Below are 26,380 nucleotides of genomic sequence, written 5' to 3' on the forward strand. Positions count from 1 at the left end.
TTCCCAGGGTCGTTGCTATGTCTGAAGACCTATTTTGAAAAAAGCTTCTCTGGTAGAGTACCAAGCACTGATTTGGGTGTTTTCTCTTTGTGGGTAATACAGAAGACAATGTCACTTCTGAGGTTTACCTGTAAACTTCTCATCCAGTGCCAAAGAAGTATAAATAATTGCAAGTTCACTGTGTAGCTCAGAGACATCTAGCTCCCTGAATGCACCTACAAGCCACATAGTTAAACATCTAGAGTCTATAAAATTCACATGCAATCATAGGCACTGACTCTGTGGGTGTTCTAGGGTTGGAGCACCCATGGGAAAAAAAAAAAAGCCTCGCCAATCAGCTCCTCCCCCATTCTGCCAGCGCCTCCTGCCTGGTGGTAATCAGCTGTTCAGTGGTGTACAGGAGGTGCTGGGGGGAGGGAAAGGAGGGGAGCAGAAAGAGTTGAGGAGAGGGGGTGGAATGGGGCAGGGCCTGGGGCAGAGTGGGGTTCAAGCACCCCACCCCCTGGGAACTCAGGACGTCAGTGCCTATGCCTGCAACTATCTGCACCCAGGAAAGGGGGAAAAAAGTGTATTTGATGGTTTGCTGAAAATCCATTACCAATGAGTCTCTTTCTGCACAAGGTTAAATAGCCCATATGATGCCCAAATCCAACAGAAAGATGCTACTTTAAAAGTCATCCTTCATCCAAAGTATTATGCATCTCTGCCCATGTAATAGCTTTGTGAAGACAGATTCCAAGTTCATTCTGATGCTAAAAAACTCGGATCCAGATCCTGAGCTGGTGTAAACTGGCCCAAGTCCATTGTAGCCAAACAGACGTACACCAGTTTACACCAGCTGAGGATCTGGCCTATAGTGTATATGCATTAAGCTCCAAAAGCCTTGACGTACTGAAGACTGAAAGCTAAGAAATAATTAGATTTCCTCTCTTCTTGCCAAAGCCAAAAAAATATTTTGGCAACCGCTTGCTATGACAAGACACATGCAGCTGGTTCTTTGTTTCCACACTGTATACAGGCTTAAATGGCACATATAATGGGGGAGAGATATCGTAGGTTTATAACTTTGGACCTGACCTGGCCAGGTGCTGAGTAGCTCCTAGGAAATTTGCCTCAGTCTAAAGTCAACAAAGCAGCTACACATCACTTCAGCATTGATGAACGGTTACAGGAAGGCTTTTTCTAATGCACCCTTTTGCAGAGGGTCAGCACAAGGAGATACACTACTTAACTGGGACACTGGTCTTATCCCTTGCGCAGAAGCACAAATTCAACCCCAATTAAAAATAGACATTTTCCCATATTGCTAGTTGCAGTGACATTACCCAAATCCATAACTTTACTGTAATTGACATTAAAGCTTTTCCATTCAGTTTCCGTGTAGTAGAATTTACATGAGAAATAAAACAAAACCAAGATTGGTATTTTCATAAATGAAATTCAATTTTACAAGAGCTATTTGAGAAATTGCCAGACTAATCACTTTAATGGTTAAGTGACAGTGATGGTAAGCATATGCACCTTAAGAATAATGCTAGTGAGTAGGATCTGCAGGACACTGTTTAAGGGAAACACATGTGTCCACAATGTGATATACATAACTCCTGAGCCTGTGCAGTGTCTCATTGACTTCCGTGAGTCTTTGCCCTCACACTATTGCAGGACCGAGACTTTTACTTAGTTCACAATGCTGAGGTACCATAGCAAATCTGTTACAAAGGGAAACACATGGACACCAAGACTATAAAGGGGTTTCCGAAAAATGGAAATACTTGCTCCAGTGGGCTGCTGGTTTTCTATAGAGTACACTTGGGAGCAGGTAGCGTTTGGCTGTTTTTAAACTGACTTTGTTTTAAACTTTGAGGTCTGCTGAGGGCAACCCCTAGATTCAAGGGGGATAAAAAGAAATGATACACCAAGAGAGATCTCAAACACACATGTACATCACATTCAAGCCCCACAATATTGCAAGATATCAGGGTAGATGACCTTTTAAGCCTTCAGTCAAGTTTCCTGCAGTACCCAAAAAAACAGCCCACCCGAACCACTACTATTAAATAAGTAAAATCAGGTTTTGTTTGCTTTGAAAGAAAGGCTGAGGACTTCCTAAAACAGGAGTGCATATGGATTTGTTTATTGGGAAAGTTGTTTATTGTACCAATTTCAATATTTTTCTTAAAGGAGGAAGTGAGCTGCAAGTCCCGATAAACATTGTATAATAGGTTTCAGAGTAACAGCCATGTTAGTCTGTATTTGCAAAAAGAAAAGGAGTACTTGTGGCACCTTAGAGACTAACCAATTTATTTGAGCATGAGCTTTCGTGAGCTACAGCATCCGATGCATCCGATGAAGTGAGCTGTAGCTCACGAAAGCTTATGCTCAAATAAATTGGTTAGTCTCTAAGGTGCCACAAGTACTCCTTTTCTTATTGTATAATAGATGGTGCTAGGAAGGGGCTGCTAATTAAAAATCCATCTGAATGTATACAAAGACATAACTTAGTGTCTGTTGAATACAGGGGACCAATTAATTCCACATCAGGTACTGATAGCAGTTCTAGTACTATGGATAATAAGGAGCAGCCACTCCTGTTTATAAACACATGTATATACTAGTTAGAAGTTAATAATATTAGTCGTTGAAACATTGTTCTCAGCAATGTAGGCTCACTTCGTAACTCAGGGTATTGACTCCAAAGACAGCGTTCAATAGCAAATTATATGAGACTACAGCCTGTATGAGAATGCATCCTTGTAGAGCACCCTTCTGACCTAACAGATCACTCAAAAGTGCAATGGCAGGCAAGACAGTCCTACTGTTAAGTAGTAAGGGGTATAACTGTTGCAGGGTTGTGCCCATATTCAGTACAATTCTAACCCATCTTTATTAGAACCAAACATTTTTTGTTGGTACTTTGAATGGGTGCTCAAGGCTAACACAGAGATCTGGAAGGGATTTATACTTCCTACTTATCCTGACTATATCTAAATTGGTATCTCCCTGACCTTTCACCCCTCCCTTATGTACCTGTTCAAATTACAAGCCAAGGATCTGTTCCTGCAAAAACGTTTTCAAAGTTTTTAATTTTTTTTCTTCCACATTTTGGACAATTTAAAGAAAAATCCAAAATGTTTTGGCCAGCTTTAGCACTTGTCAAGAAGCCAAATGATTTCAAAATGGAAACAGTTTTAATTTCAGAATTTTTGGAGGAAACTTTTCATCAAACTTCAGCTGACTCCCCAACTCAAAAAAAATATATTTTTTTTACAGTCTCCATGGAAGACAAACTCTTTATAGTATTTAAAAAAAGAGATTGCTATATCTGGTCTGGGTGTTATGTTCTCGGAACTGGAAAATGAGAGTTTAGTATTGTCTTTACTACAGGAAGTTGATTTCCTATTCCAAGATACTAGCTACATTTTCATATTGACAAATGGTTTTGGGTACCTGTTACATCAAGTTTATATAAACTGGGAGCGCCAGAAGTAAAAGCTTCTTTGAAGGGTTTATATAAAACTGATGGGATGCCAATTTGTACAGAATATGAAATTATTCATCTAGTAGAACGTCACTGTCCTAATGAATGACTCAATTACAATTCTTTTTCCTACTAGTGCTCAGAAATGTCTGATATTCTAGCAGCTGGAAAAAAATATTTTATCAGTGCACTAAAATGATCCTGATAATTTAAAGAATTTGGGACCTGATTCTACAAACCCTTACTCCATAGTTGTCTTACTCAAGCCTATAGCTCCACTAAAGCCAGTGAAACTACATATGAGCACAGACTACCAGAGTGTAAAGGTTCGCAGGTTCAGGGTCTTGGATTGCTTTTACAGAAATATTAAGGTGCGTGATGCAGCTGCAAGAGGGTCACAGAATGGTTAAGTGATGTAACGGGAAGTTCTGCAGTTTCTCTTTGTCTAGATGTTTGTTTAGCAGTGTCTTCCCCAGAGGAGGGTAAAGGCAGAGTCATAAGTTTTGCAATTAGCATTTAGGAGGGAGAATTGGAACTCATACAGGGCTTTTGCAACCAAAGCTCCTGCACTTGATAGCGTGGGTGAAAGAGTATTTGCCAAGTTCACGTTAGGAACTTTGTATCCTGAATTTGAAAATACAGAATTGACAGATGATTCCAATGAAATATTGGCCATGCTAAAGAAATTAGGAGAGGGCTAAGCATTACCTATTAAGTATCAAGACAATCATCTGAAGAGCCAGTCTCGAACTGACTGAAATAAACCCATTCAGAGTGCATTCTGCCACTCTTCTTAACTGACCCTTCTGTGCCTAGGAATCATAAGGGTATTGGATCAGCGTTTCATATGTCTTACCAGAACACCATAGCACAACCGGGAACGCAGGCCCAAGTGGGACAGCCTGAACTCGGAATTTCCTTCCCCTCCCAATTAGAGTCAGAACCTTCATGTTATTTTAAGGCAGCCTTTTGTAGCTAGTTTCCTTTTTTTTTTTTTTAAACTGGGCTATAATAAAATTCTTTCCATCTCTTTAGGGCACATCAAGCGGCACTTTGACAACACAAATGTACCATAATGGTCTACGGCTGAGTGTATTTTTATTTGATGGGTGCCGTGATATAGACAGACAACAACGATATACCTCCATCAAACAGAACTTTAGCCCAATGTAAGAGCCCAAAGCCATAAGGGTATACTGAGCCACTCCAGGGGTGGCCAACCTGTAGCTCCGGAGCCACGTGCGGCTCTTCGGACGTTAATCTGCGGCTCCTGGTACAGGCACCGACTCCAGGGCTGGAGCTACAGGTGCCAACTTTCCAATGTGCTGGGGGGGGGCTCACTGCTGAACCCCTGGCTCTGCCACAGGCCCTGCCCCCACTCCACCCCTTCCCGCCCCCTCCCTTGGGCCTGCCGTGCCCTCACTGTTCCCCCTCCCCCAAGCTTCCTGCATGCCACAGAACAACTGAGCGGGAGGCGCGGGGAGGAAGGGGAAGAGCTGATCGGAGGGGCTGCCGGTGGCTGGGGGGCACTGGGAGTGGGGCGGGGAAAGCTCATGGGGGGCTGCTGACGTATTACTGTGGCTCTTTGGCAATGTCCATTGGTAAATTCTGGCTCCTTCTCAGGCTCAGGTTGGCCACCCCTGAGGCAGCCCATAGTGTATTGAGAATTCCAATAGAGGGGAAGAATTGCCCGGTGGTAAGGGCACTTGTCTGCAACACTGGAGACCAGGGTTCAAGTCTCGGCTCTGTCAGATTCCCTGTGATTCAGTTTCCTATCCATAAAATAAGTAAGTAGTACTTTGAAATCTCACAGGCGTGTTGTGAGGATACGACCTTTAAAAGATTATGAAACAGTTGCTATGGTAGTTGGGGTCCCTTGTAAGTATCTAAAAGGGATAGTTTGAATAGCAGTTAGAGGCCCCAGCTAAATTACTGAGTTACAATAGCAAGTCCTATTGTTGGGCACAATACATATGCCTAGTAAGAGACCACCCCTGCCCTGAAGAACTTAGGATCTAAACAGACAAGCCAGGCAAAGGAAATAGTGCTGTCCACATTTTACTGATGGCAAAATTGGACAAACCAATTTGAGTGACTTACCTGAGGTCACACAGGAAGTTGTGGTAAAGTTGGGAATTCAACCTAGATCACTCAAGACCTAATCCAGTGGTTTAGTCACAGGACACCTATAACAGCTGGCCAACAAGAACTATCATCTCATCAAGTTTAGCAGCAATTCTCTGAGCAACCAGAGGATTACATCCTAAACCCCATATGCTATCAAAAGCCCTGGACAACTGTTTGTTGTGGGGTTGCTACTGGAGTCTGTAGTCTCAGGGAGTTTCTCAGGCATGCTGATGAGTCATCTGATATAGAAGAAGTCAGACCGAAACTACATATTGGCCTGCTCAGAAAGCAGTTGATGCTGGACAGTGGTTACTATTTAAAATCATCAGCAGAAGTGTCAATGTATCTATGACATTTTAAAAAGATGGTTCAGGAGGCCAGAAGATGATAAATGATTCCTCCACTTACCCCTGCTAATTTTGGATTTGCAGTGTTACAACATCCCCAGGTTCCATGGAAAAATGCTCCCAGAGAATGTGTGTGTGTTAACGATTTGAGGAATTTGAACCAGTCCTTTAAGATTTTAAGAACCACCAAATTGGCTCACTCATTTTAGACCATTTACTGAACACAGGTATAGTCTTATGTTTCATCCATTGTGCCTTTATGAGATATTTGTTGGATGGTATTGGTTTTATCCTTAAGTATTTGTATGTCCCATATCACAGTAAGAGCCGATCACCTTACAAACATTAATGAATGTACACTCAAAACTCATGTTAGGCTTTAAAATATTAACCCCTCATTTTTCACATGAGGAACTTAGCAACAGAGAATAAACCAATTTTGCCCTCTCCCCTTCCTCCCTCCACATATAGAGCCTGTGGTAGAGTTTGAAACTGAACTTTGATTTCTTGAGTCCAAGTCAAGTGCCTTAACTGCGAGACCATCTTTCCTTTCTACACGTAGAGGATTTAAGGGAATTAAGACCCTCATTCACAAGCTGTGTAAGCACATATGTAACCTGAATACAGTATTAGTCAGCCAGTAGCAAGGGTGCCTATGGTACCAATAGTGCTGCTCATAGTAATTTGTGTCTGCACAGTAAACTCCATGACAGCTGAGTTCATTACAACAGCAGAATGGTTTTCAGCATAGCCTTTGGGCTGGGATGTCAGATCTGACAGGAAGACTCTTGCATTATAACAACTGTGGATGTGAAAAAAAGTGTCCAGGTGAAGAAATATTTCTCATAAAGACACGAGTTCAGTCCACGTATCGCATTGTAGACTGGGGCAGGAAACCATCAGTCGGTAACTTAGTGCTCCCTGCCACAAGGAAGAGAGCTTTTGGACTAAGATGTTACTCATTTGAGCGCATGCTACTCTGTTGCACAAAGGTATTTCCACTGATGAATGCTGAAGCCTTGTGTACTCAGATGGCTCAAACCTAGGCAGAAGGCACTTCTTTCCAATAAGCTAACTGCAAGCTATTTCACTGTTGATACTAGATGTACACAAGAACAATATGCTGTGTGGTACATGTAAGATGCGGTTTCTACAGCCATTTCAAAAAACAACATGTTTACCTCTGAAGCATTTCCAGAGAAAAAAATCCAGTTTCTCCAAATTTGTGCTGGCACAGTTCCTGAGGAAAAGGTCAATGAAAAATAAACACAGTTCCTTTTAAGAGAGCTGAGGTATTTACAGGAAACATTGGGCTACATTGTTGTGGTTCTCTAAGTCAGTTTACTAAAATTTTAAACTTAGGAAATAATTTTTAGCAGCAGTCAGAGCATGTCTTGTATATCATATTCATTAACCCCCTCCCCCACACACAGGCATACATTTTTCAGACCTCTCTACTGCTTTGTATTTTTTAAATCCTAACATGTTCAAGAGGGAACAGGCATTCAAATGACCAATATATGCCTTCATTTTTAAAAGCAAATAAGTGTGGTGAGTTTGTATTATGCTCAGAGTAGGAGTAATTAAGAGCTAAGAAAGGAGATGATTTAAGGGAATTAAGACCCTCATATACAAGCTGTGTACGCACATATGTAGTCTGAAGAATGCTAATAATTGTACCAACTTCAGTAAGTCAATTTGTGTTTAAAATTATGCACATGGTTAGATGCTTTGCTGGATCAGAGTAAGTGAACTGCATATGGCAGAGAGAAAATTGTGAGCTGCCACAGTATTCCACTTTGGAGAGTCACCAACCAGATGTCAATGGATCATTAACATGTAATTGCTCCCTTATGGGAAAGTCCTAGAGAAATGAAAGAAATAGCCCTCTATACAACTTTTAAGCCAGCCTCTATAATTCAATAGAGTTTATATGATTCTCTATTTAGTCCTACAGGATGGTTTAGAAAGTCTATAGAAGAGATGTAATTCTTTATTACCTTCTTTGATCTTCTAGAATAATTTTTATGGTACACAAATTAACTCCTATTGATTCTATCCATATTAACCTCTCCAGGGTTTTTCCCTAAGGGTAACAGCTTCTTAAAGCTGTCTTTCTCAAGTTAACTCATTTATGAGTGCCACTTCTTCAGCCCCAGGACTCTGGAACGTTACGAGACTTTCTAGTAATGTAACTTGCCATGCAGTCATTTAAGTTTAGTGTAAAAGCTATTACCCGTGTTACATCATAGATAGTTCAGTGGTTGAAAATCAGCACTTGTTGCCATTCTCAAATGTAGTTTGCATGTATAACAATGGTTTTCCAAGAAGCTAGTCGAAGGGTTATTGTATTTAAATGGCATATACAACTGACTTTGAAGTCCAGCTACTTCACCAGTATATATTTTATTTTGTACCAGTCCGATGTATGATTAAGCCGATTCACTTCAGGTTCGTGCTACTTAGTGCAAGGGTTACAAAAATGGGACTTTAACTCCATTCAGCTCTTAGGGTGCAAGAGTCAGCAGAAGACGTTAAAGGAGAACAACTGAATAAGTATTCAGAAAGAGAAAATACACATCCACAACTAGATTCCTTTCCTTTCTCCTTTTATTAGATATTGATTGAAGGACACTGAAGAAAATACTGCCTCAAAAAATCAACATCACATCAAATAGAAACAATATGGAAAACTGCAATCTTTGGAGTTGCTACAGGCTTTAGTTGTCCTGGGAATTTCACAAGCATAAGAAGTCAGAAGTACTGACCTGAATAAGAATGACACCATTTTAGGCAGCTGGAATTTATACTGTGGTGTTTGAATAAGAGGTTTTCCCATTCTAGGAGAGTTTCTTGTCTGAAGCTGTGCTGTTAAAGGCAATCAGCAGCATTACACAGCACACTTTTGATTACAGAGGTAAATTCTGATACTGCCCTATTGGATCTAGTTTCTTTTAAAAATTTTCCTGACCCCAGACATTCAGACCCAAACACCCTCAAATCTTGGTGTTCAGAGTCATCTGGATCCGAACTGTGTCACTTAGGTGGTGGTCAGGGCCATCCCTGGGGGGGGGGAGGGTCCAGGACATGCCCCCATCCACCCCAGGCCCCACCCCACTCCACCCCTTCCCCCAAACCCCCGCCCCGCCTCTTCCCACCCCTGCTCCGCCTCTTTCTGGCTTCAACCCCCCGGGCGATGCCAGAAGCCAGCGGGGTGGGCTGGGGTCGGTGCTGCTACTTCCCACCGCTGAGTGTGGGCCCGACCCCCGCTGCCAGCACCAGGCCCCCCGCTAACCCCCCAGGCCAGCCAAAGCGTGGGGCCCAGTGCGATTGCCCTGATTCACCATACCCTAGGGGCGGCTCTGATGGTGGTTGAAGCATGAAGGGACATATGAATCTTTAGCACATCTGGCACGTAAATAGCTTACAACGCCAGCTACAACAGTGCCATAAGAATGCCTGTTTTCACTTTCAGGTGACATTGTAAATAAGAAGATGGCAGCATTATCTCCTGCAAATGTAACAAAACTTGTTTGTCTGAGCGATTGGCTGAACAAGTAGGACTGAGTGGACTTGCAGGCTCTAAAATTTTAGATTCATTTTTGATGACAAACAGTTTTTTTGTACAAAAAGAAAAGGAGGACTTGTGGCACCTTAGAGACTAACCAATTTATTTGAGCATAAGCTTTCGTGAGCTACAGCTCACTTCATCGGATCAAATAAATTGGTTAGTCTCTAAGGTGCCACAAGTACTCCTTTTCTTTTTGCGAATACAGACTAACACGGCTGTTACTCTGAAACCAGGTTTTTTGTACATAATTCTACATTTGTAAGTTCAACTTTCATGATAAAGAGATTGCACTACAGTACTTGTATTAGGTGAATTGAAAAATACTATTTCTTTTGCGTTTTTACAGTGCAAATACTTGTAATCAAAAATAAATATAAAGTGAGCAGTGTACACATTGTATTCTGTGTTGTAACTGAAATCAATATATTTGAAAATGTAGAAAACATCCAAAAATATTTAAATAAATAGTATTCTATTAACAGTGTGATTAAGTGCGATTAATCATTATATAAATTAGGGCTGTCAAACGATTAAAAAAATTATATATAGGTGTATGTATGTTTATGTGTGTCTTTAAATTCAGTAGAAGTTGAATCAAGTCTTAAGAGGAATACTTTCTCTTTATGTACAGCACATCCATGTGGGAGTATAGGGTTTAAACTTCCTTCTAATAAACTATTGTCTCTGTTGACTTTATCTTGTAAAGCTGCATTGTTATGCAGGGACTTTGTAATCCGTACAAGGAGTTTTAGCTTAATCTCTCATCCCTATTAGTAGTTTCTCCCAGCACATTAAGTCCTACTGACTTCAGCGGGCATTGCAGAAGGCACTAACTCCTGACCAAGCAGCTTGGTGCTAACACTTTTGAAGTTTCTACCAATCAGCTGAAATATATAAAAAGGATCTTGAACACAAAGCATGTTCACATGAAAATTCAGAACACCCTCTAGTATTCACTTAGCGTTCAGTCGTTTTTAGAGGGATCTTGAAGAGGATACACTGATTGATTTGGTCAAATATAGACAAGTCCCAGATATGAGATTCAACTCCAGATTCCTCAGGAATCCTCCAGGAATTTCAGTTTAGACTCATCCAACCAAGAGAGCCTTCAGAGGACTTTTAATAACTTCTTCCTTTCCATCTAAAGCTCAAGAGGAGCATAATGAGAAGCAGAATTAAGAATAAATAGCTTAAAGACACAGAGTGAAACTACATAGCTAGCACGTTCTTCCCCACACCCCCCTTTTTCAATATCGTTAACTTTTTTAAAAAATCCTTTGAGAGTTTGGAGACTGGAGCTTCATTTGCGAAGAAATCAAAGGTTATAAATCTGTGTTTGGTTTAGAGAGATATGGACATCAGAGAACTCTTAGAATTCTCCTCAGTGGGATTTAGACTCTGATTTAACTCCCCGGAGTAGTATAGTTACTCCATTTCTAGAATTTTAGCTGTTTAGAAAGAAAAAAAAAAAAAAGACCTAAATACAAGATGCTGCCCCAGGATTGCAAATGCTGAAGTACATCCATAAACATCACTCATATGCAGCAATCTCAGTGATTTCACTCATATGAAGAGAGTTACGTGCATGGTAACTTATCTGGTCAAGCATGATAGATGGTTGCTGCAGAGTTTCCTTTCAATGGGTAGTAGCTTCACCCATGAGCTAAAGAACAGAGCTCCCCTGTTCTTCCAGGAGTTCCAAGTAGTCTAACAGAAGGCCAGAAAACTTCTTCCCCTTACCACAGGGACTCACAAATATTGATCATTGGATTTCCTCCAATGCCTTCTGGTTGCAATCTACACACTGCTACAGGTCTCCCCAGTCTCCATCTTTTGAGATGAAAAACACCACCTCTTGCTGGGAGTTCTTTCCAGTCTTTTAAGCATTCCTCTAGACAAATTGGAGGATTGGGCCAAAAGAAATCTGATGAGGTTCAATAAGGATAAGTGCAGGGTCCTGCACTTAGGACGGAAGAACCCAATGCACAGCTACAGACTAGGGACCGAATGGCTAGGCAGCAGTTCTGCGGAAAAGGACCTAGGGGTGACAGTGGACAAGAAGCTGGATATGAGTCAGCAGTGTGCCCTTGTTGCCAAGAAGGCCAATGGCATTTTGGGATGTGTAAGTAGGGGCATAGCGAGCAGATCGAGGGACGTGATCGTCCCCCTCTATTCGACATTGGTGAGGCCTCATCTGGAGTACTGTGTCCAGTTTTGGGCCCCACACTACAAGAAGGATGTGGATAAATTGGAAAGAGTCCAGCGAAGGGCAACAAAAATGATTAGGGGTCTGGAACACATGACTTATGAGGAGAGGCTGAGGGAACTGGGATTGTTTAGTCTGCAGAAGAGAAGAATGAGGGGGGATTTGATAGCTGCTTTCAACTACCTGAGAGGTGGTTCCAGAGAGGATGGTTCTAGACTATTCTCAGTGGTAGAAGAGGACAGGACAAGGAGTAATGGTCTCAAGTTGCAGTGGGGGAGGTTTAGGTTGGATATTAGGAAAAACTTTTTCACTAGGAGGGTGGTGAAACACTGGAATGCGTTACCTAGGGAGGTGGTGGAATCTCCTTCCTTAGAAGTTTTTAAGGTCAGGCTTGACAAAGCCCTGGCTGGGATGATTTAATTGGGGATTGGTCCTGCTTTTGAGCAGGGGGTTGGACTAGATGACCTCCTGAGGTCCCTTCCAACCCTGATATTCTATGATTCTATGATTCCTCTAAGCCATTTCCAGCATCTCTGCTTGAGGAGACACTAAGACCCTCTTGGTTCTGCACCAAGTTTGCTTCTACTAACCCCCGTGAGAACTCTCCTAGCTTATCTCGCTGTGCCAGTTCCTTTGCTCCCTGGGAACCACAAGTCCCAGAATGCCCTGGCTTCAGGCTGATTCTTAAAGAGGCAGTTCACCCTCTGACAACATGGTTAGATGTATGAAGGATCAGGGACTAAGGCCCAGATCCTCAATGGGAGTTAGGGATTTAAATAGCTATGAGGATCTGGGACAGAGTCCTTTACAATGGTTACAAATAATAAGGAAGAGAGAAGAGTAGCCAAAAAGCAAGTTGAGTTCATGCACTTCAGAGTGAGGCTGGGTGAAAGTAAAACTGTGAGAGAAAACTTGCTAATTCATCTCACCTGGAAATCTGGTTTTGGCAAAATGTCAAGAGCCTAAAACCCTTTCATGCACCAGCTGATCAATTTCTAGCACAACATTCTTAGTATTTTCAAGAGTTCTCTGCATTCCCACCATAGAAGCCACCTCTGGCGGAAGAGAAAACAGAGGACTAGAGCAACTCCCAGACACACACACGTATTTATGACAGCATATAACCAGGCACACAGCAGGCCACAGCAGAGATGGAGGTGGCTAGTGTGTGATAGATTCCATCTGCTTATATATAACAAGAATCTCTTCCTAGTCTGACACTCCAGGATCTTCAATTCCATGGTCTGGTGAAGGGTCAAGCTAGGGATTAGCAGCCACAAGGGAAACAGAAGCTTCTGAGATATTAGGAAGACCAAACCCTGTTATGTCTTCCGTCGACATCTCCACAATTCAACCCTTTGCTTCCATCCCAGAGTCTAAGGCAGTAGACCACAGGTCGCATTCCATGCTCACTGCTATTGTTTCCTGCTCTCTAGTATCTTTGATGTCATCACCCCCCTCTAGCTGGCCCCTACTCATCTCTTTCATCAGTGTCCCAAACTTCAGGTCCCCATAGTTCTAAGGCACTGGGTGGGTCAGACATAACTCAACAGATGTTCAAAGCCCCTTATGAAATGAATGGTGCTCTCAGTCTATATCTTCTCACATACATGTTCATGTTAAACAAACAAACAGAAAATACCTTTGTTGGCAGAAAAGCAGCATGGCAAGGCCAGGGAGGAGTCTAGAGAGAGATCATAAGAAGCTTCAGGGTAAAGACAAAAGCCTGTTACAGGGGCTTGCTTCAGAAGCTTTGTTTTACCTGAATAACACAAACTTGACAAAAGTCTCTGCCAGTTACATTCCATCTCTATAGCTAAATCAAATACACAAACAAAGCTCCCACTCCTGGAGCCTAGTCAGCAAGATCCCAATACTCTGGCTCCTCTAGGGCTAACCCAGCTTCTCTTTGCATTACCTGATTAGGCTCAGCTGCCCCCAGGTAGCTACCAGTTGGGTGTGTCACCTGAATCCTTGTCAGGAGTTACCCTCAAATACTCCATGCTCCTGCCTGACTTGCTGAAGGAGTTATTTCTGGTGACACCAGAAGAGCTGGATACCCTTTCTCAGACAGGCTGACCTATCTTCTCACTCCTTGGGGTGTTCTGTCTAGGTCAGGGGCTTACTAGGTTAGCAGAAAGCCTTTCAGAGGCATTTTATAGGAGCAGCCTATACACCATTTTAGCAGGAAATCCAGAAGAGAGAAAAATGTTCATAACCAAGCCTGGATGTTACAAAATCATGAATCAAAATCTCTGAGGTGATCTCCTTTTCAAAAATCTCTGCAACCCTGTGTGCTTATTTGGGGCGCAATCCTGTCCTTGGAAAGGATGGAAGGAGCTCTGTTTTGGGACAAGCACCATAGAGCCTGCAAAGTGCTGAGTTCCCTCATTTTCCGTTTAAGAAATTGGGAGGTGAGGTGGCCAGCACATCCCTCGGCCTTCACCGCTTCCCGCAGCCCTCTTTGGCCTGGAGCGGCAAACCGCGGCCAGTGGGAGCCACAATCGGCCGAACCTGCGGACGGGGCAGGTAAACAAACCGGCTCGGCCTGCTGGGGGCTTTCCCTGCACAAGCGGCGGACCGGCTTTGAGAACCCCTGATCTAGGAGACAATCAGTATCAGAGTAGTTAGGGCCAGTTTCCAAGGTCCTTAACTGAAGTCAGTGGGGATTTTTTTTTCCTCGATTAAGGACCATGCATTTTGGCCTTTACTTCTTGGGCCAGATCCTCAGCTGGTGTAAATCAGGCTAGCTCCTTTGATACTAGTAGAGGATCTGGCCCAAAGTTTGTAATTTGTTAAACTCAACAACAGGTATTTCTCCTTCCTTGTCCCACTCCTGGGCCTTCCTTCCTCAACAGCTACAGTAATCCAAGTAACTGGAAATTGAAAATGTTTAACTACCATTGGTGTCAGAAAGTGGGGCCACTCCAGTGTGAATTCCAATGGTTCATTGATTTTCTTGGTTTCAAGAGACACACACACACAAACAAAACCCTCTTGAACTAATGAAAGAAAAAAAATTGCTTCAAGATTTTACTTACCTTATGCCAGCTCCTAGAAGTCCCGGCCAATACGAGGGGCCCCATTTTACATGTACATACCCCTAGTCCCTGCCTCAAACAGCTCACAGTCTAAATAGACAAGGCAGGCAAAGCCAAAGAGGAAACAGAGGCACAGAGGCTGGAGTGACTTGCCACAAGTCACACAGCAGGTCAGTGGCGGAACGAGGAGAGAATCTCAGTCTCCATCCTGACTCCCAGTCCACTGCTCCATTCTGCCTCCCTAATGTACTAATAGGTTGCATGATTCTGCCCTTGCTTACACCCGTGTGAATCTGGAGTAACTGTTGAAGTTGGGGAGTTACTCTAGATTTACACTGGCAATGTAGCTATGCCAGTTTATGCCATCTGAGGATCTGGTCTTAGAAATAAGGTCAGAATCTTCTCCATGATTTTTAAACAATTCTAAGCAGATGTAAATTGACCTTAACAGCTTCTGCCTCAGAGGACCATATGTACAAGCTGTTTTAAGGCATTAGGAAAGCTGAAATAATGTTAGAGGATGTTTTGTTATTCCTTTACAATCAGATTTCCACCCACAATTTAATCCGATTTTACTTCCACTCTAATCTCTTTGCATGATCTTTTGCGATGGTCAAAATGATGAATTACTCAGGCTTTGAGATATGTGTAATTCACCAGGCATGGCAAATGAAGCAGACGCGAATGCTCATAACTTCCAGGCATGCTCTGAAGATGCCGTTATTGGTGATAGGGAACAATTGTCTGTCTGTACTCCATGCCAATAAATGTTTGCAGGAACCCCTAACCAATGGTACATCTGCACAGAGCCTGCAAGGCTGATTTCATGTAACCAGTTTCTCTCCTCTGATTTTCCAAATGTGCAGTAACAGTAATTTGAAAAGCACTGTATATGTTATAATTGCACAAGGAAACAGGCCAGATTGTGATAGAGTAGGTCTGTTGAGTGATGTAGGATGGGTCATACCCTGAAGGAGATTACAACATGAACCAGTATAAATACACACAATGTGTCTGTCATATGTCTTAGTTATTAGTCTGGGTTGCCTGCAGTTAATTATGAGAGCGAGGAAAAAGTAGAGTATACGATTCCTACAGAATCCAGCCAGATCTCATTAAATGGATAATTTACTCTCTCTTTTGAGGCCAGAATTTGATTTCACCTTGGTGGAATAACTCCTCTAAAAGTCATAGGTAACTTCATTGAAATGAGTGAAGTTATTGTGGATTTACACTTAAAAATCTCAAAAAGAAAAGGAGTACTTGTGGCACCTTAGAGACTAACCAATTTATTTGAGCATGAGCTTTCGTGAGCTACAGCTCACTTCATCAGATGTTTACCGTGGAAACTGCAGCAGACTTTATATACACACAGAAATCATGAAACAATACCTCCTCCCACCCCACTGTCCTGCTGGTAATAGCTTATCTAAAGTGATCAACAGGTGGGCCATTTCCAGCACAAATCCAGGTTTTCTCACCCTCCACCCCCCCACACAAATTCACTCTCCTGCTGGTGCTAGCCCATCCAAAGTGACAACTCTTTACATAATCAAGTCGGGCTATTTCCTGCATAGATCAAGGTTTTCTCACATCCCCCCCACCCCCATACACACACAAACTCACTCTCCTGCTGGTAATAGCTCATCTAAACTGACCATTCTCCAGGTTTAAATCCAAGTTAAACCAGAACATCTGGGGGGGGGGTAGGAAAAAACAAGAGGAAACAGGCTACCTTGCATAATGACTTAGCCACTCCCAGTCTCTATTTAAGCCTAAATTAATAGTATCCAATTTGCAAATGAATTCCAATTCAGCAGTTTCTCGCTGGAGTCTGGATTTGAAGTTTTTTTGTTTTAAGATAGCGACCTTCATGTCTGTGATTGCGTGACCAGAGAGATTGAAGTGTTCTCCGACTGGTTTATGAATGTTATAATTCTTGACATCTGATTTGTGTCCATTTATTCTTTTACGTAGAGACTGTCCAGTTTGACCAATGTACATGGCAGAGGGGCATTGCTGGCACATGATGGCATAGATCACATTGGTGGATGTGCAGGTGAACGAGCCTCTGATAGTGTGGCTGATGTTATTAGGCCCTGTGATGGTGTCCCCTGAATAGATATGTGGGCACAATTGGCAACGGGCTTTGTTGCAAGGATAAGTTCCTGGGTTAGTGGTTCTGTTGTGTGGTATGTGGTTGTTGGTGAGTATTTGCTTCAGGTTGCGGGGCTGTCTGTAGGCAAGGACTGGCCTGTCTCCCAAGACTTGTGAGAGTGTTGGGTCATCCTTTAGGATAGGTTGTAGATCCTTAATAATGCGTTGGAGGGGTTTTAGTTGGGGGCTGAAGGTGACGGCTAGTGGCGTTCTGTTATTTTCTTTGTTAGGCCTGTCCTGTAGTAGGTAACTTCTGGGAACTCTTCTGGCTCTATCAATCTGTTTCTTTACTTCTGCAGGTGGGTATTGTAGTTGTAAGAATGCTTGACAGAGATCTTGTAGGTGTTTGTCTCTGTCTGAGGGGTTGGAGCAAATGCGGTTGTATCGCAGAGCTTGGCTGTAGACGATGGATCGTGTGGTGTGGTCAGGGTGAAAGCTGGAGGCATGCAGGTAGGAATAGCGGTCAGTAGGTTTACGGTATAGGGTGGTGTTTATGTGGCCATTGTTTATTAGCACTGTAGTGTCCAGGAAGTGGATCTCTTGTGTGGACTGGACCAGGCTGAGGTTGGTGGTGGGATGGAAATTGTTGAAATCATGGTGGAATTCCTCAAGGGCTTCTTTTCCATGGGTCCAGATGATGAAGATGTCATCAATATAGCGCAAGTAGAGTAGGGGCTTTAGGGGACGAGAGCTGAGGAAGCGTTGTTCTAAATCAGCCATAAAAATGTTGGCATACTGTGGGGCCATGCGGGTACCCATAGCAGTGCCGCTGATCTGAAGGTATACATTGTCCCCAAATGTGAAATAGTTATGGGTAAGGACAAAGTCACAAAGTTCAGCCACCAGGTTAGCCGTGACATTATCGGGGATAGTGTTCTTGACGGCTTGTAGTCCATCTTTGTGTGGAATGTTGGTGTAGAGGGCTTCTACATCCATAGTAGCCAGGATGGTGTTAAAAATCTGGATCTAAGTGCTTTGCTGAATTGGCACCTGACTTAGATCAGAATCTGCCCGTCTGCCTCTCTTTTAGCAGATTTTTCTTAATCTATTAAATGAATCATGGAGGCTTTCAAGCAAACAAATGAGTACAGTGTTAAGAAAATCTGTGCTACACAAAACTCACATCTTGCACAGCTTGTCTGTTTTACAAATTTTCCACATTAAGACCTTGATCCCTGTATAACCTATGAGGGAAGGTTTATAAAGGTTTTGGAGAGAGATTTGTACTGCTGGAAGTCATTATTGTATTGGCAGCGAATACAGGGTGAGTTATTATCACTTAAGATGCAGAGCCAAGTTCAGGTCTCCTTTACACTGATGTAAACTTAAGTAACTTTCTTCAGTGCAGTCACTCCAGATTTACACTGGTGTAAAGAACAGCAGAATTTTCCTAGGAACACTACTGAAATGAAAATGAGACCACAATGGGTCAAATTCTGCTGTGTTACACCAGTGCAAGTCTGGAGTAACTGATTTTAATTTACACCAGCTTCACTGTGCAGAATCTGGGCACCCCTGTGTGACAGAAGTGATAAATACGTCCATAACATGTAAGGACATGGCTGAGGGCATTCTGCACCAAAAAATAAAAAATTCTGCGCCAAAAAAATAAAAATTCTGCACAAAATATTTTAGAATTCTGTAAAATTCTACAAATTTTATTTGTCAAATAAATGTGCCAGCATGGCATTGGAGATCACAGGCCACTGACTGCACAGAGATGGGAGATCACTTTGCAGTTCCCCCGAGACATGGACTTAGCGGTGAGGCTGCACCCAACTGTGACACAGTACAAGGACTGGGCCTGCCCCAGAAATACCCCAGGGCCTTGCCCATCTGTCCGCGCCTCTCTGGATCCCTGGTTTTGAACCTGTGACCTCTACTCCCATCCCTGTTATTCCTTAGTTCAGTGGTTCCCAAACTTGTTCCGCCGCTTGTGCAGGGAAAGCCCCTGGTGGGCTGGGCAGGTTTGTTTACCTGCTGCGTCCGTAGGTTCGGCCGATCACGGTTCCCAGTGGCCGCGGTTCGCTGCTCCAGGCCAATGGGAACTGCTGGAAGCGGCGAGGGCAGAGGGACATACTGGCCGCTGCTTCCAGCAGCTCCCATTGGCCTGGAGCAGCGAACTGCAGCCACTGGGAGCCGCGATAGGCCGAACCTGCGGACGCGGCAGGTAAACAAACCAGCCCAGCCCGCCAGGGGCTTTCCCTGCACAACCAGCGGAACAAGTTTGGGAACCACTGACTTAGTTGTTCCCCATATTCAGGTGGATCCCAGGTCCAGTGGTTCCTCCTGCAAGGCTGGGGGAGGGACTTTTAGGGTCGGGTGGGTGCCTTGCCCGTCTGTGCCAGGTGCACCAGGTGAGGTCAGGCAGGCTTAGCAAGGCAGGATCCAAGTGTGGAAGGATCCAGGTGTGGCTTGAGGGGTTCTGTGTGGGGCAGTTTGGGTATGGGTGGCTCAGTGGGTGATCCAGGTGCAGGGGGGATCTGGATGCATGGGGGCTTATTGTGGGATTCTGGGTGTAACAGTAATGGACTCTGCAGGGGGGTCCAGGGGAAGGTGATTGCGGCTCAGCAGGGGGGGGTCTGAGTGTATGTGTGGGGTAGAGCTTGTCAGGGGTGTTGGGTGTGGGGGGCTCAATGCGGGGTCCAGATGCTGGGGGACTGGGGCTAAGTGGGGTGGCAATCCAGGTGCAGCTGGTTGGGGCTTGGTGGGGTGAGGATCCAGGTGCAGGTGGCTCAGCGGGGTGGTCCAAGTGCAGGGGGAGTGGGGCTTGATGGGGGCGAGGGGTTCTGAGTGTGGGGGAGGTGAGGCTCAGCAGGAAGATCTAAGTATGAGGGGGTCTGGATGCACGGGGGGTTGGGCAAATGGGGGAGCAGCTCCCTGTACAGAGATCCCTCCCACTGCAGCTGAGGAGCAATGGATGCTGGAAGCGGGAGGGGGGGGCAGGGACTTTGCAGAGCTTCCTGCAGCTAGGGGAGAAATCTGGGGGTGGGTCTGACCCGGCCCTAGATGCTGTGCAAGGGAAGAGGAAGTCCCCTCCGCCCCACCCAGCTGGGACTATCAGCTGAGTCTGGAACAGGGTAGGAGCCACCAGCCGGGTCTTCCCCAGTCCTGTCTGCTGCCCAGCAGTGATTTACCTCTCTGCTGGCTGCCCTAGGCCCCTGAAACATACTGCTGGGAAGGGTTGTGTGACCACTCTTGTGGCTGCCTTTGATTCCCCATCAGAAAGTCATTTTTCTGCAGGGAAGCAAAGAAATCTGCAGGGGACATAAGTTCTGCGCATGTGCAGTGGCGCAGAATTCCCCCAGGAGTAATGATGTGCAGTCTTTGAATGGTCTAAATAAAACAATAGCTCCACCTATAACTAAAATTTGCATTCAACACCAACAATTTCAAGAGTGAAATTGAGGGTCTGATTCTCATTGACAGTAAGATCACTTGAGATCACTCTGGTGGTGTAAAGGTGCCTTAAAGTGAGTGGAAGCATAACTCATTCCTACCTCAAGGCCTCGCTGTGCTGCCAGAGTAGTGTAGAGTAACTTTAAATGTAAATGAGACTCAGGCCCTGAGTATCTATATAAAACCTCCAACATGCTTCATTTCAGTGTGGGAGACTGTTTGGCAGGGATAGATTTGTCACCCTGTTTAATGAGTGGTCTTTTATTATCAGTAGCATTTTCCTAACAAAATCCATGATGAAGGATTATTCTGATTCAGAATTTTGGTTTTAAAACCAGCAGTAATGGCTGATTTTGACTCAAAAACCTTAACTCTCCAGGTGGTTTTTATGAAGTGAATCAGCCCCATTGATGCAATACACACAATTGGCTATAGCAACCCTGAGAGCTAAGGGCCTGATTCTGTACCACTGAAGTCAATGGAAAATTCTCCCCGTGGGAGCAAGAGCAGTTACTAAAGCAGGTTTTGGGCGTGTACTGCTATACAGTATATTGCTTAACATTTTCCAAATGCTGTTTCATGTCCATTGTTAGCTCCCTGAATAACAACAGTTGTTTAAGGGCAAATTGAATGAGATTTGCATGGAGTCCACTGAACTGTTATCACCTGTGCTCTATTTGCCCATAGAGAAAGACGATGAAAATGAGATTTCCACTTCACCACTTATGGCTGGAATTTTCGAAGGGACCTCTATTAATAATGTGTCCAAATCAGTACCATTGAGCAAAGACTTATTTTGCTATCTGTACAGTTGCCTTTCACATCCTGGCCTCCTTTTCATATCCTGGACCCAGAGGAGAATTGTACCCTTGTTCATCATAAAACCTAACTCCTCATGCACATTTGGAATTGGAACTGACACACACAGGGATGTTCATGAGATCAGCGTGCCTTGCCTGCAGCTCCCACAGGCGATTAGCATTGCTCAGCATCCCACAGGAGCCAGGCCCATCTCTGTATCAAGTGTAGCGGTATACTTCCAAAAAGAGGTGAAGGTCCCTTTACATTCTTGTATCACAAAGCTAGCACACAATGGAACTGGAGCTTGTTTTCCAAACACAGGAGGAACTATATTTTAATGAGATCAATATAGGAATTAAAGTTTCAGCCTAGAGATCATGAATTCCACCCAGCACACTACGTGATATACAGGATTATGATCAAAGAACCGTGCCCCCATCTTTCTGAATAGTTGGGAAATCACAGTCTATTGCCAGCTCTCAAAGCATGCTGCATAAGTTGTTGTCCACAGACTGGGCAGGATGTTTAAGGAGGAGAAGCTCTGAGCTCACATCTACCAATGATATCATTACAAAAACAAACAAACACAAAGCAAAAGAACCCTCGAGAAACTGTGCTCCCTTGTTTGGCTTGCATATCACAAAGCTAAACACAGTATTTTCCCATTCTTGGGCTTGGATCAATTTGTGACAGTACAATTGGAGGCCAATGCTTGGAGTGCATTGTCTTGTGAGGCTTACCAAGGAAATTGGGTTGGTCAGCAATTGTAAATATCCTCCTGGTAATTCAATTTGTTTGTTCTGAAGTGGGCTTCCAGCAGTTAGTGAGTTATGGGACACCCTGGCACCAGGTTTTTGGTGGGAAAGATCAACTGCTTAGATAAGGATGGGAGTAGACTCCACCTACAGACATGCCACACACAAAAATCTGATTTATCCATTAACCACTTTGAAGGGTGGTGAGTGTGACTACAACAATAGGATTTTGACAATAAAATGCCTCATTGGCAGGAAAAGTGCTTTCCCTTTGCTCTGTGATTATAATGCGCTTGCTCTTAGAATCATTAAATGTTTGCAAATCCTGCAGTGGCTGCCAGAGGAAAAATGAAATAAATGTACCCACTAGAGTAACTGCACATTGACGTGGTCATTTCCTCTTGGGACCTGAGGTGAGACATTCCTATCAATGTGAAATGCAATTAGTTTTCAATGTGCTGTGATTGAATTTGAGAGTTTTTGATATAATTTTTCATGAAAATTGCAACTCCAACACTCTTCCCAGAAAGATAAATGCTACACTTACAGAATTCCACCTGTGATATATTATTTGTAAATTGCCTTCTGCTGGGCCTCCTTGGACTTTTCATTTCTATAGTTTCTTTCATCTAAGGATCTCAAAATGCTTTCCAATTCATTAATATACTTAGACAAAGTGGGTATATTAGCCCATTGCAAAGATAGGAAAATTGAGGCGCACCAGGGCACATCCTCAGCTGGTGTAAACTATCACAGCTCCATTGACTTCAAGGAAGACCCAGCGTCACAAAGCGTCTGGGCCTAACACTCGGACTCTCTCTAAGCCAGGTCCTCAGCTGAGGTTTACACCAGCTTGGAAAATGGCTCATTGACAACTATCTTTCTCTGAGTAGTTCCACTGAAGCCAGTGGGCCTAAGTGCAGAGTAAAGTACTCCTCATCATGAGCAAGTGTGTCAAAAACCTGACACTAAACAAATTGTAGATGGAGCTAGGAACAGAACCCAGGAACAGAATCACAAAAGTGTAGGACTGGAAGGGACCTTGATAGGTCGTCTAGTCTAGTCCCCTGCCCTGAGGCAGGGTTCTAGCTGAGGCCTTATCAGTGCTGAATATAGCAATAGAATTACATTTCATGTCTTGCTTACAATACACCTACTAATACATCTCAGAATGTTGTTTGCTTTTTTTGCAACATAGTTACATTGTTGCCTCATATTTAGTTTGTGATCCATTATAACCCCCAGATCCTTTCCTCAGTACTCCTTCCTAGGCAGTCATTTCCCATTTTGTATTTGTGCAATTGATTATTCCTTCCTAAGTGTAGAACTTTGCATTTATCTTTATTGAATTTCATCCTATTTATTTCAGAGCATTTCTCCCGTTTGTCAAGGTCATTTTGAATTCTAATCCTGTCCACCAAAGTGCTTCCAACTCCTCCCAGCTTGATATTGTCTGCAAGCTTTATATGTGTATTCTGTATGCCCTTATCCAAATAATTTATGAAGATATTGAATAGAACCAGACCTAGGATGGATCCCCGCAGGACCCCACATGATATAACCTTTCAGCTTGGTTTGTCAGAAAGCATGGATCCTGCACTGCTCTTCAGCACTGTGCTGTGTGTTATGAACACAAGGCTATCAGAGGAGCTCAAAGGCGGAGGGGCTATTCACCACCACTCTGACCCAAGGCCTCTCCTTGTAGGGGCAGCATGTCCGCGGCCATTACATTCTGCTATGCCTGCTGCAGCTCTCTGAGTTTTACACGGGACTCTTGCATGTCCCTATCATAGCCCTTGCCCTCCATTCCCCAAGCAAGTTCCTGTGGCTGGAGCTGTACTGTGCCAGCAAAGCCTCCTCTCCCCACAGACCCAGGAGATCCACTCCCTCCCTTGTACTCCAGGCAGGAGCATGTTTGCTGCATGGAGCTGGCATGCTCAGCTGGGCAGTTGCTATGTGAGTGCTCCACACCGAGCAAACAGAAAGAGAAAGTTCAAAACTTCCCAGGGCTTTAACAGGGACAGGGGCTTTCACCTGAATACCCAGCTGCAGGGCAGCAGAGTTCAAAACGATGACCAGAGTGGTCACAACAGGTTACCTCCTGGAGGCCTCTTAGGTCAATGTAAGCAATGCAATGTTTATACCGAGCCGGTGTCGCTCTAAGCCTCTCATTGTGGGGGTTTCATTATATTGGCCTAGCCAGCAAGTTAAAGCAGCAGGATAAGCATTGCCGTGCATACACCTCATTAGTTAAGGGCAACATCAGCTGCCTTATGTTGACAAAGCTGCATAGCATAGACACGGCATTAGTGATTTATCCATGGTCACACAGAGTCTGTGACAGAGAGTTGAACCCAGGTCTCCCGCAGCCCTGGTTAGCATTTTAACCACTAGACCATCCTTCCCAGCCCTTAGTCTTCTGCTTTATCAAGTAGCTAACAGTACCACCTCTTTTCTTGCTCATACAGTGGTGTTACTTTGGCTGTGAGACAAATGGTATCATTTTCCTATTCCTGTTTCTCTTCTATTGGACTAAATATAATTTATCTTCATGCTAGTAAAGCCTGTGAGTGGCTCTGTTTTCATTGCAGGGAAGGGCACACCAAAGATAACACAACATTTGCCAGAGAAAAGACATCTGGGTTTGCATGGAACCTACTCACAGTAGCATGGATTTCTACTAATGATTTTCTTTCCAAAATGCAGGGTAAACAGGCTTCACTCAAATGGGTAGGTCAACAAATCACTTCTAATGAACTTACCAGAAAGATAAAATGTGAGTATATCATGTCCAAGAAAAATCACTATAATTCTTTAAATTCATCATCTCATGCTGCTGAGTGAATTATTACCATCCTAGACTTGCTTGCTAAGTCCAGGCCAAGTTCTGGGTCCATGGAAGTCAATGGCAAAATTCCCCTTGATTTCCATTGGACACATGTACTGCATTTTGACACTTCGTTTTAACACCGAGAAGGCTTCCTAAAGGAATCTCTCTCCTGTGCCTTGTCAGACAAACTTAAGCCTTTTCTACGCTACAAAAGTTGCCCATTGGTAAGAATAGATGTCTGACCACAGTTGATCTGTGTCACAAAGTATGTCTGCTCTATAGTGCCCCATGCTGACTTAGTGTGGTGTGGCAGGCACTCTCTGCCTCAGTTTCTCTTTTCTCAGGGCCCCTCAACAACTCCATACAGTCCAAAATTACTCTGATGGGGTTCTACTTTATTAAATTCAAATAAACTTGAAATAAAGTCACTCCCTTTGGGCCCAGGGATTTGCACTGCTCTCCTCCTATGGACCTGTGGACTCTGGGAGCCACCAACTGCAGGCCAAACTGTAAGTGTAGACAAGGTCAAACAGCTTCCAGCACCATAGTTCAAAACATGTTTGGGAAATGTTTACCCAGTGAGGACTAGATTTTCAATCATTTTTCTCTTACTTTATAGATGAAGAGTGCTAATGAGCCCAAGGTTCAGATCCGCCCTGCATTAGAGCAGTATGAATCCAGAGAGCAAGCCAAATCCTACTTTTCATGACATTGGGGTAAATATATAGTGACACCACTACAATCAGTGACATTATTCCTAATTTATACTGGCATCTCCACCGAAGTCAACTGAGTTACACCAGTTTTATACTAGCATAACTGAGAGCAGAATATGAACAGTCTTTAACATGTGTTGTTTCGTGTCCAATATATACTGCATGGGTGGCTGGAATCTCCTAGGATTTTATGGTCATTACTTTGAACAAATTGCTACACCACCTGGTGCTTCAGGTGATCCAAAAATTCTTCAAGAGGCCTCTTTAGTACTTTTGGAAGAATTTCAATATGATATCACTGCACATCTGCAAGCATCTTGACACCAAAGAAGCAGTAAGTAATTCTGGCACAAGACCTGTGACAGCAACTCTAGAAGGACTCACTGGTTCTTTAATCTCTCTGGGAAAAGAGAGAGACAACAAAACTATTGGTCTGAATTCAGCATATGAACAACGTGCATTTTGACATCAAGGGCCGAATCCTGCTCCCAATGAACTTGAGAGGAGTTTTGCTATTGAGTTCAATGTGTGAAGGGTCAAACCTGCACGCAATAAACAAGTCCAAGCGGAAGTGCCAAAAATAAAAAGGCAGAAGGTGAAACAGATGATATAACTTCTTTGAGTTTTAACAATATATTGTGTCATATAGAGACTATCTTTGTTTTTAAATGGACCCCCACTTGAAATCTGAGTCTGAACACCCGCTATGGAGCTTTGGGGAAGTTTGTTTCCAAATCCAGACGTATTTCACAGGGGGAAAAAATCTGTTGGTCTAAGGACAGGAACCAAGCCAAACAGAGCAGGAGTGAAGAAGATTCTAAGGTCCTAGATTTGTTGACTGAAATAGTGACCCACCCCTTTCAATAACTTTTTATTTCCTAGTAATACTTTTGTGTTTTAGCAAAACATGATCATCTGCACCTCTGTATAAGAGAATCACATATCAGTAGGT

Source organism: Lepidochelys kempii, chromosome 14 (genome assembly GCF_965140285.1).
Source record: "Lepidochelys kempii isolate rLepKem1 chromosome 14, rLepKem1.hap1, whole genome shotgun sequence".
NCBI classification, from domain to species: Eukaryota; Metazoa; Chordata; order Testudines; family Cheloniidae; genus Lepidochelys; species Lepidochelys kempii.